We start from the raw sequence: 12,764 nt of genomic DNA, 5'->3' as shown, positions 1-12,764 counted from the left end.
TGGTATTTTATTTTGTGAGGCAAAGTCACCAGAGTTTCAGCTACTTTGAAGCAGTACTATGTTATGAAACTATATTTAAGCTTTCAGATTTTCACCTTGTTTCCTAAATAATAAAAAGACAATAAAATTAGCAACCATTTTTATTTAAAAGTATAAGAATTCTGCACACTACACTTCTGTCAATTTCTGAGGTTTAGCACAAGTTAAGCCCGTAATTTATATGAATATTTTATCTTTTGCACTGTCAGCCAAATAAGTCAGCACTTTGAGTCAAACCATGTTGATATCAACTTTTGTTTACAGACACCAGTGGTTCTTGAACAAGTTGCAGGAACAAAGAACTGTTTGATCTGATACTCTGTGGTTCATAGGTGTCAAAAACATTTTCCCCAATAAGGGAACGCCCAAAATGCATGTAATTAGCACTTTGACAACTTAATGGATATCTGGTTAATATGGATAATTGTAGAACATTAGACCCTCTCAAAGCTTATATGATTATCATTTTGAATTGCATTTCCATGTATGCTAAATACTTAAAAATATTTTCCCTTGCAATTATTTTATTATAGAGACTACATTTAATGTTCATCAACTAAATTTTTTTTGAGAGATTATGGTTTGCAAAGTTGAGTTCACAGAATTTTCCAACATCAATCCCATCATCAATGTCAACTTCCCTCCACCAATGTCCCCAGTTTGCCCTCTTTTTTACCCCCCTCCCCCACCCGCCTCCTTGACCGACATATATTTAAGTTTGGTTTGCTGTAGTTTGTATTTCATGCTTTCAGTTTTGTTGGTTTTGTGGTTCAGATATATAGATACACCCCCTTCTGCGCCACCACTTTCTGCGCCATCAATGTTCCTAGGGCCTCTGCATCCTCACCCTATTACTTCTTCCGAATTAAGATTTTCCGATCTTCTTAATTCCTCTCCTTCTCTTCTTTGTTTCTTTCCATCCCAGTCCTTCTCTCTTCTATAATCTGGGGAACAGGGTAGTCTGGGTATCCCCATTTAATACCTTGTGTTCTCTATCTTGTTATTCTGTATATCATAAGTGAGACCATCTGATATTTGTCTTTCTCCTTCTGACTTACTTGACTTAACATGTTCTTCTCTGGTTCCATCCAGTGCCTTCCTTGCAGCTGCATAATATTTCATTGTGTATATATGCCACATCTTCATTATACACTCATTTGTCATTGGACAACAGGTTGATTCCATACCTTAGCTATTGTACTGAATGGTGCAGTGAATAATGGTGTACACACCATTATTGAACGAATAATGGTATACACACCATTATTGAATGAATCCTTTTGTTTCCTGGCATTAGATTCTTAGAAGCAGAATATATAGATCATATGTCAACTTTGTTCTTACTTTTCTGAGAAATTATCATACTGTATTCCATAGGGACTAAGCCAGACAACTTTCCCATCAACAGTGGATGAGAATTCCTTTTCACCATTTCTTCACTGAAAAAGATTTCTCCCATTGTTTTTGAGCGATAGCACAGAAATAGGGTGTTTGCCTTGCACGCAGCCAACATGGCCAACCCGAGTTCGATTCCTCCGCCCCTCTCGGAGAGCCCGGCAAGCTACCGAGAGTATCTCGCCCACATGGCAGAGCCTGGCAAGCTACCTGTGATGTATTCGATATGCCAAACACAGTAACAACAAAGTCTCCAATGGAGATGTTACTGGGCCTGCTCAAGCAAATTGATGAACAATGGGGGGACAGTGAAAGTGACAGTGCAATTATCACTGGTGTGAGATGATATCTCATTGTTGTCTTGATTTGTATGTCCTTATAATGTCATGAAAGAAATTTTTCATATGCCAATTAGCCATTTGCCTGTCTTCTTCAGTGAAGTGTCTTGTTCATCCCATCTATTTTTGAGAGTTTTTGTTATATTTTGTTATTGATCATTGCAAGTTCTTTATATATTATCTTGAATATTAGAACTTTATGTGTTGAGTGCAACTATTTTCTCCCTTTCAGCTGTATGGCTTTTAGTTTTAGCCTAATTTTTGCATAAACTATTTCGTTTGAACTAGTTTTAATTTGTTTATTTTTGTTTCTGTTGTTTTGCCATTGGAATCATATCATTGAAAATAACCTGGAGGTCACAATCTCAGAGCATTCTGCTGATGTTTTCCTCAGGGTACTTTATGGATTATGGCATGATTTCAAGATCTTTGAGATCTACTTTGAATTGACTTTTGTGTAAGTTGTGGGCATCACTTTTTTTCCCCATATATGAATATTTAATTTTCTCAGCATTTTTTGTTGAGGAGGCTATTCTTTACTTCATGTACCAAGCTCTTTGTCAAAGATTAGTTGACCATACATCTGGGGATTTGTCTTTGGGTACTTGATTAAAACCCATTGGACTGACAGTCTATCCTTGTTCCAGTACCAGTTTTTTCCGAAGAATGGCTCTTAATGAATCATTGACAATACTTCTGCAGAAAAAAGAACATGGTAAAAGATTTTGCTATCTAAGGAGTGGAGTAGGACAGTTCTTTGGAGTAATATTTTCTCTCATTTGCTCCTGTCTTATCGAAGAGACAATTTAATAATTATTTTAATTAATGCTCCCTCTTGGGCTGGAGTGATAGCACAGCGGGTAAGGTGTTTGCCTTGCACACAGTCAACATGGCTGACCCGAATTCGATTCCTCCCCCCCTCTTGGAGAGCCCGGCAAGCTACCGAGAGTATCTTGCTTACACAGCAAAGCCTGGCAAGTACCCGTGGCGCATTGGATATGCCAAACACAGTAACAACAAAGTCTCACGATGGAGACGCTACTGGGCCTGCTTGAGAAAATTGATGAACAACAAGAGGACAGTGACAATGCTCCCTCTTATTCAGTGTTTCAGAGAATCTAAAGATAACTGAAAGTAGGACAGCCTATATTGGTAAGACATTAGCGTTGTGCAACATATTCCCATCAAAGTAGGTCAGGTCAATGCCTTACTGAGCATGACTCTTTTTGTGTAAAAAATCCAGATCTCTCTCTCTCTTATGCTTTCCCTGCCTGCCTGTCTGTCTCTCTCTCTTTCTTTCAACTCTCTCTCTCTTTAATATACATACAAACTCATATGTAGCATTTGGAAACAAGGAAGACAAAAAAGAATTACATATTCCTATTTCTAAAATGATAAACTATGAGTTGTAGTGCATTCAAATAGAATTGGAGTAGGAAATAAAGGCAATCAATTATTGTAGTAAAAATTAGCTGAAAGGCAAAATATTACTGTGACCCCAAGTATTCTAGAATTCTGGTAAGTAAATTTGATAACCTAAGAAAACTTTTAATTAGGCATTTTATATTTGATGCTTAATTTGACATTTATGAAAGTAAATTTGTGGGATAATGACAACTGATTTAAAAAGCAAGCAAACAACCTGGGAAGATTTGATTAAGACAACTTATCTTGTTAAATATTTGTGATTGCTTTCAAAACAACACCATTAATAAGGGAACTTGATTTTGTTCTTATGTACTGCAATTTACAAATCTCAGATGACCTCAAACCTAAGGTTTATTTGATGTCAGATATGCTGTTTTCCAGAAAGTATCAGTTCATCTTATGAAAAATGACATTTGACCAGTAAACATTTGCACCCCCTAATTTTTGTATAATGCATGTCTTTGATACTTAAAAACATCAGAACAGTGCTCCTTGGAGATTGTAATGCTTATTGTTCCTAGTTCACAAATACTCCTTATTTAATCATGCAGATTAGTAGGTATCATGTCATGAAGTCATGAGGCAGGGGACCCTCAAGTTGCAACACACATCACTTGTGCTACGTTTGTCACATCTCTGTCTCACCATAAGATGTTCTTCCCAACCTGTGAGTCACCCTATATGCTCCTGCAGTATTGCTTGCCTGCATTTCCAGAAGGCAGAAATAGGTTTAGAGCCCTCAATTTTTAATTTCCCTTCATATTCTTATGGTTCTGTAGAGGAGGCAGAGTGTGACTTTCTACCTGTACCTTTTTAACACAACAAATAGAGGTTGAGTGTCCTTGGGGAAGGATAGACTTTGACACTGACCATGACCTGGTCTATATGTGGCAAAGGGTAAGTCATAATGTACCAGAGGTTATTCGCTCAATTTCCTTGGTAAAGACTTTCTTCATTCTTGAGGCAGAGATAGTACAGCAAGTAAGGTGCTTGACTTACATGTAATCAACACAGGTTCAATTCCTAGCACCTTGTGTGGTCCCCAGAGCCTCACCAGGAGTGATTCCTGAGCACAGAGAGTCATGAGGAATCGCTGAGCACCTCTGGGTGTGACCACAAAACCAAAAGCAAAAAGTCAAAACACAAAAATTTCTCTTTATTACTATTTCAAGCAGGCATGGATACACCTTGTTTAGTTGGTAGAAGACACTGGTTTTTACAGAGGGATGCAAAATAGACATAAATTTATCATTAAGACTATTAATAACTGCTATCAATAGAATAGAATACTTACAGACATTCCTTAAACATTACACCCATCAAGGCTGTAGGAAAAGTTAATGCAGGTGACAAGAAAAATGAGACAAGGAAAACTGTCTTTATTCTTATTTATGGCTGGAAACGTTATTTAGGGAGGAAATTCCTTAAAACAGAAGGAAGAAGGTAGCTGATGTCTGGATATTGCAGTGCATTTAGATTTTCCACAAAAGTATACATTTTCTTTGGTGTAGGTCTAATAGTTTTGCCATTGAAGTCAAATTAAAATCTGTTTTGGATTTAACAAGGAGAAAGAATGAGAAAGTGATGCACTACACAGCTCCACTTAAAAAATTGCTTAATGCATTGCCCTGGACTGTAAAACCAGGACTGTGGCTTGGAAACAAACTTTGATGTTATCTGAAAATCTTCAAAATAAGATACAAGTGTGGCTATATATCTTTTTTTTCTGGCTGAATTGTCTGTACGTGTGTTGTAGGTGTCTGATTCAGCTCAGATGTGGGTAAGTGGTTGGGAGGAAAAAATAATGTTTCTTAACTGCGGATAAAAAGACTTCAACCTAGGTACACCTCACATGCTTTGGCAATCTGCCCCATATTCTGCACCATAGTGTGGAACAGATACTGCTAATTTGGTGTTAACTCTTTAAGGGAAAGAAGACACCATTATAAATAATTAGCAATTTCTGAGCTACCTAAAGATAAATGTGTCACAATGAAACTCTTGAGAGTTTTTAACAGCATATTGACACTGGAACAAGACCCTACCAATAGCTCCTGAAGATAAATCAATGAATGCAGTGTTGGTATTCACATGTTAATCACAGTTATGGTGTCCACTTTTTTTAAGAACTGATTTTAGGAACCTCAAGATATTTATGGTTACTATCGAGTCTTTATTATATCCTATTTCTTTGTTGCTAAAAATGAAAAGACTAGCATATAGGCACCAAAGACCTAAGCAAGGATTCTCAAATATTCACCCCAATCATTTAAATTAGTAATCCCAATCATTGTAATCCCATCAACGGCCAAGATTCAGAGACTATAAAACCCAACTCCCGGAAGAGAATAGCGCAGAGTCTCCTGCCCCCACGCCTGGCTGTCCTCGCCGGGGCCCCTTGGAGGGGAGTGGGTTGAGTTTTCCTCCCCGCCCGTACCAGGGCTCCGGCAGCCGAAGACCTCCAGATTCAGCCACCACCATGCTGAGACCACTCTCTGCATATATGAAGGTACCAGCAGAGGGACAAAGCCACGTGGGTTCTGGGGCCAAGATCTCCAGGCCTACTCGGATTGGGGCTGAGCATCCTCCACCCAAATCCTCCAAATTCCAGTAGGCGGGGGTCACACCCACCAACTGGCCCCTTGGCACCGTGTAATCCCATCAACGGCCAAGATTCAGAGACTATAAAACCCAGCTCCCAGAAGTATGCGGCCACACTCGTGGCCACGTGACATCTTATCATCTCCTACTTTAGATAAACTGGCAGGCTACGGAATGTAACCTGCCCACACGGCAGAGTCTGGCAAACTCCTCATGGCGTACCCAATATGCCAAATACCAGTAACAATGAAGGGTCTCATTCTCCTAACTCTGAAAAAGCCTTGAATATGGCACTTTCTAAAAAAAAAATCTCAGGGCTAGGACGAAGAGACGTTACTGGGGCCTGCTCGAGGCAATCGACGAATAACAGGATGGTTGTGATTGTGATTGTGAATCATTTAAATACATAAAAGCATACATATATTGGCATACAGTAATGTTCTTCCCTTCATGAGACATATGAGATCCTCAAGAGTAAGATTACTGAGTAGAAGACATAAAATGCCTTTAATTTTAATAAAGGTAAATTTGCTTTTCCCAGAGCATCAATTTCTACCAAGATGTACAAAAGTAAATAAAATATTTTAAATACTTGCTAGTTAATGTTTTATCCCTGTGTCAGCAATATTGGCAACACTTGGGAGCTTGTTCAAAAAACAGAATTATAACCCTATTCAAGATGTGCTGATTAGAAATCTATATTTTAATAAGAAAGATCCCTGGGTTATTAAAAAAACACTTTAAAAACACTATTAAATCACTTTGCAATATGTGTTCAGTTGGGAAGGAGGCATATTTACTGAGTTTCTTTCCTGGAAAAAAATTAAGAAATTAGTACAGTAGTTGACTTTAAGGTGACTAAACTGGGATAGAAATTTTCTTTTTATCACATATTTCTGTTCCCTTTGAATTTTCACTTGGGCATTTATCTTGTTTTATTTTTTGTTTTGGGTCACACACACCCCTGGCATTCCTTAGGGGTTACTCCTGGCTCTGCACTCAGTAATTATTCCTGGAAGTGCTTGGAGGCCAGGACTGGAACCCAGGTCAGCTGCATGCAACTGAAAATGCCTCATGTGCTGTACTATTGCTCCAGCCCCTTCCTTGGGCATGTATTATGTAATTTTTTAAAAATCAAGAACATCATCTTAGCAATATTGTAGTTAATTTCCACCATCATATCTTCCAAGGAAATGCCATCTCAAAAGGCTCCAGGAGCCAGTGCACCTCTTCATCCACTGTGATGGACTATATCATGATAATGTACTCTAGTTTAAGAGGCCTAGAGGGAAAACATAATTCTTGAAACTCCATAGCTTACTTTTTGAGGATATGAAAATGTGATGATCTCAGTGTTTATCTGACCAAGAAACATTTGACAGGGCAGATAGTGAGTCAGAGTCATAGGATACCTTTGCACTTTGGAGGATCCCCATAATTGGAATTGTGATAGTCACCCCTATGTCATGCTTAGCAGTCATGACACTATTCCTTTTGTCATATTTTTAAAAAGCAATTAAGTTTCCCAAAATAGTAGGGGGGTCACTTTTCTGGTCAGTAAGAGTTCACCAGCTGAAGGAAAACATCTCAGAGTTTTAAGGGAACATCTCATTTCCAGAATGGGCTGTAAATTTGCTGACACCAAGACTATGGGGGGGACGAAAGCTTAAAGGAGTACAGGCAGCAGTCCCTCCTTTGTTAGTTACAAAGGGGCATCACATATCCAGGCTAGTTCCTACATATATCTCCCTAGAACCAGAAGCTTCATTCTACCTTAGTGATCTATAGTCTAGATAACTAATTTTTTTCTTTTAATTTTTATTAAGGCACCATAATTCATAAAATTGTTCCCAATAGAGTTGTTTTAGGCATACAATGTTCCAACTCCAATCCCACCACCAGTTATACAACTAATTCTTAGAAAACAATTTATGGAAACAGTATTGAAAATACAACATTGCTAAAGAGGTTCTGAAAGCTAAAATTGAGAAACTTTGGAAATCCAGGTTTTTATTTTTTTCCCCAGGAGTTACCATCAACATTCATTTCTAAGTGGTTTTATAGTAATAGTACTTCTTAGGTCTTCAAGCCCACCTATGTTCTCAGGATTGTCTCTTAAACAGTGCTGCCCAATTATTTTGAAAAATATATTTTTAGGAGATAGTGGTATCTCATTTGTGCACACAAACAAATGTGGATATCTACCAGAGAATCTGACACATTCTACTTTTCATCAGCTTTGTTTAATTCCTTTGGGTACCATTCCTCATGCCAAAATATTTTTTCTTCTCTTCCTTCACCTAGTGGGTACTTACATCCATAGTGTGTGGGAAGTTGGTGAGGGTCAAAGACGTATGGTATTATGTGGGATGGGAAGAAAGCATTTTGCCTTCTTTTGGGTGTTTGGGTGTTCTCTTTGGAGGCATTGTCTCTCCCAGGTCTTTAATGACTCAACCCTTCTGGCACTGGCTTGACATCTCCTCACTCCTGAGGCCACAGGTGTGAGCAGCATTGGCCAGAGGAGAAATTCCAGTAACAGGAAATTTACAGTGGTCATGACATTGTTCCAGAATCTTGCTGCTGGGATCTTTCTTCTGTGCTCACGGTGCACTTTAAAAACATTTCCTTTTATTGAACACACCTTGATTTACAAAGTTGTTAATTATACAGTGGTTTTAGGCATTTAGTGTTCCAACATCAAGGTACACTTTGTATAAACATGGTATCTCCTGCTTATAAACTTCTGAGTCTCAGATTATGTTAATGTCGGGGCTCCTGCTCTACCCTCAGCACAAGCTATAGGTTCATGAGAAATAAGATTGGTTGCCTGAACTTCTTGGAGGCCCAGATCCTAAATAATAGAATCCCACTGCAAAGCAGGTTCCATGTGCTCAAATCTTATACAACTTCTAGGAGCAGTGGGCCAACCAGCTCTTCTATTCTCTAGCCCATGGCAAGGCAGCCCTAGCTAGTCTTTAGGCCATCCTTCTGGGTACCCAACCTACAAGTGGAATCATCAATTCCATCTGTCCGGAATCTGATGGAGTGGAGATGGTGTTTAATTCTCAGGTCCAGTGTCACCTCTGAGTTGTGGTCTATGTGAATGTCATTTGTGAGGGGTCTGGTGTTCATGGGTGTGAGTAGGGTTGCTGGGAGCAACCTGGGCAACCAGAAGATAGAAAAACAACAGAATTGCTTTGGCTCCTTCCTAGGCTACCTCAAGAAGCAATAAGTAGGTTTCCAGAAATAGATCATATTCTTATGAAGCTTTCTTTTTTTTGACCCCCAGAGTAAGGAGGATAGGACAGGGGCAGTAGAAGGAAATGGGGTAGTCTTGTGAAATGATTCTTTTGTTTTGAAAATCCATTCTCCTCCATTTCTGAGAATTTATGCAAAAAGGAATACTCATGAAGTTGACCTGGAAATAGATGCTCTAGTGTGGTTTTCAGAACATATCTGCAATTATATCTGCAGACCAGGCAAAGTATGTGTGCCTATTATTGAACTTATCTGGTCCAACACTTACAGGTTTTCTTGAGGCTTAGCTTTATATCTCCTGAATATGAAATATCTTCTACTCTGTCACATTTAGTGTGGGTGGGAGATACAGTTGATGTGAAGACAGATTGTAGGGATGGTTGTACTTATAGCATCCTGGGAGTACAGGTTTGTGTGTGGGTGGAAAGTTGGGTGGGTGAGGGTCAAATGCTTGACTGTATTTTAGTTTTTATGCACATAGTTTGAGTATCCAAGTATCCCGGGTGGGGCCAGACTCAGGTCACTAAGCAAAGTTGGGCAGCTTGTGTTCCAAAAAAGCAACTTGTTGAGACTAAACCCTATTACTCAATCTTCTGTGGTGCTGGCACAATCTGGAGCCGTGTTTCCAAAAGTGGGGGAAACCTCTCCACTGGGATACTCGAACAATCTGGGGAGGTGGCAGTAGCCTCCTGTCCAACTGGAGATCTGTTGGCCTAAAAGAGGTAGATTTCCAAGGGGGTAATGAATGACTCTTTTATGTGAAAAAGGAATAGTAGACCATGCTTGTTTGCGAATATTTGAGCTGGAGGGAGGCACCTGTTTGTCCTAGAAAATTGTATGAAGGTGCTGGATGAGCTTGTGTGACTTGGGGCACACAAGACCAACCCTCTGACTTGCTTGAGTGACCCCTTTTGGGAAACTTGACAATGGAAATCAGGCCACTTATGAAAAGATCAGGATGTGAAAGTAATTGTCTGACTTACAAAGAGTTAACCATGAACCATTTTGACATTTGAACTAGTGGTCAATAAATACAAGATAAGCTATTTTGTTTGTGTAAGGATGGGATTTTCTGACTTACCCTGGTATTTCCAGAAAATGTCTGGTTGCAGCCAATTAGGGTGTCCTTTGTCCTCTCCAGCACCAAGGATGAAGGTTAATTGCAGATCAGCATGGTATTTGTTCCCTGTTCTTCTTCTAGTGCAATAAAAAGCAAAAATCTATCCTGTGCTATCTATTAAAATTGTCCCATTAAAGATGGGCTAAGGTGCCATTAAAAATATAATGCCTGCTACATATTTTTTAATTACCTGCCAACTTCCTCTGACATTTGTTTTTGTAGCCTGTATTCTTGAGCCAAATAGTCTCCTAAAAATGCAATTGAAAAGCCCAGACAAAGTCAGTTAAAGAACATTTAGCTGCCTCTTAGGCTGCCTGAGGAAATTTAAGGGGTCATGATCTTTCTGCAATAGAGCTCTCAGCTTCAGAAATATTCTTTGGGGCTCACCTATCCACCCTGCTAGGACAAAAGCAGAACTTTCCTGCTGTGCTGGAAGACTAGATAGTGAGTGGATCACATGTGGTAAGGTCAAAGGGTAAACAGTAATAATGTGATCAAACACATGGAGTAGAATGGGGGAGAATGGATAGAGAATGTAGGAAGCAAAGTTGCCACAAGAAATTCAAGCAAGAAAGTGTCTGACTTCATAAACCAGGGCCCTGATGGCAAAGTTTTCAGCAAGGAGACAATGCACAAAGGGCAGAGGGTGGATGAGACTAAATTTGGGGATTCTGGGGCACTTTATGCATGTAGCTATCCTTCGTGCTACCTCTGTCTCACAGGTGAGAGAGACACAGCCCAGGCAAGAGGGTAAGGGGAAAGATTCAGTAGAATTGTTTTGTTTTGTTTTATTTTTTCCCCTAGGTAGGAATCTCGATAGTGTGAGCCTTATCCCCTCCTTGTCTTATTTCTAATATCCACATGGTGGGCACTATAATATATTTACCTTAGGAATTTGCTATAAGTTAATTTTTTCTATAAGTTACTTCTATAAGTTAATTTTATATAAGTTAATTTTATTCTCCATAGTGGGTAGGGCATTTGCCTTGCACGTTGCCGACCCGGGATCAATTCCTCCATCCTTCTTGGAGAGCCCGGCAAGCTACCGAGAGTATCCTGCATGCATGGCAGAGCCTGGCAAGTTCCCAGTGCCATCTTTGATATGCCAAAAACAGTAACAATAACTATCACAACGGAGATATTACTGGTGCCCACTCGAGCAAATTGATGAACAATGGGAGGACAGTGCTACAGTGCTACAGGAGTTTGCTAAGAGATGAGAATTAAATTAGTCAATTAGTCAAAAATAATGGCTGGTGCATGTGAAATACCCAAAAATTATTCATTATTATATGCTGACTACCTACCTCTCCTACCCCTCAGGTACTACGAAGGCAGTGACACATAGCTATTAGCTAGCCTTCCAGAGAGAGAAAGGAACTTCTTTCTTCTACAAGTGGCACTTTCACCTTCCCAAGCAATATCAACTGCGGTGGTGTCAACGTTGTGAAGGGTAACTCTATTCACAATGGGATTGAGAAGACCATGTGTGGTCTTCTCCTGGAGAACCTTATTCCTTTAGTACTTTTGCAAGGAGCTTGGTGGCAGAGGCTGGGGTGTTACCCGAAATGGGCTCAGCGTGCCTGATAGAAGACACAGTGGCGCTCACCCTTCACTGTGCAAGGTGGAGTCTGGTGTATGTGAGAAGGATGTTGTGGTTGCAGCCTGGTTTGTGGGGGCACGGCAAGGTAAGGCTGCTTCAGACAGAGCTCAGTGTTTAGTCTCCTTGTGGTTAGCATGAAGTGAGCAAAGACACAACAGGGCTGGCTTGGAGCTCAAGTGCTCATGGCACTGCTTTGAGCCCAGGGCGGCCCTTCAGAGCTTTGAACTGCAGCCACAGACTCGAGTAGCATTTCTTTCCAGATTTGTTTTGACACAAGCGTTTGAAAACAAAACTTCACCCTGTCTTTATGCTAAAAAACGAGAGTGAATGTCTTGGCAGGTTTATCTCTTGCTCACCATAATCTTCCGTGAGGTCTTTATTAAGCAGAGAACACCCTTTATATTAAGTCTTTTCTATCTGACAACATGATATAAAAACTACTGGAGACAAGAAGACTTATTGCAGTAACCATGTGAATATGTCATTAAAGCAAATTGGAGAGTTACTATAAGAGTTAAAGCATTTGCCTTGCACATGGCTGTTCCAGGTTCAGTCCACAGCACATGATCTCCACCAGCAGAGTTGATTCCTGAGCACAGAGCCAGGAATAAGTCCTGGGTAACACTTGATGTGGTTTCCAAACCACATAAATAAAATATGCCAGTAAAATATGAGAGGATAGGGAATATTGAAAATAAGATAGGGCAGGAAGATTGAGGGGTTGAGGGCACCAAGTAGGTTTTATGTAGGTAAGAAAGGGGGAATATTTGGGGGAAGGTCCTCAAGGGTCCACACCTGCTTTGGCTTCTTTCTGGCTGACCCAGTTTGTTTAGACTAGGTTCCAGGTCAAACTTTCTATAGAGGTCTGTCTTGGTTCTAATTAACTGCTTTAAGTCAGTGTGAATTGTTTTTTGCTGCTTAGCCTAATTTTTTTAGAGTTGTAGAATATCACTTAGGAAGGAGGAAAATGGTTCTCCTTCCA

Source organism: Sorex fumeus, unplaced genomic scaffold (genome assembly GCF_029834395.1).
Source record: "Sorex fumeus unplaced genomic scaffold, SorFum_2.1 ptg000015l, whole genome shotgun sequence".
In the NCBI taxonomy this organism is placed as follows: domain Eukaryota; kingdom Metazoa; phylum Chordata; class Mammalia; order Eulipotyphla; family Soricidae; genus Sorex; species Sorex fumeus.
The sequence above is the reverse complement of the archived record's forward strand: the minus strand, read 5'-3'. Positions refer to the sequence as shown.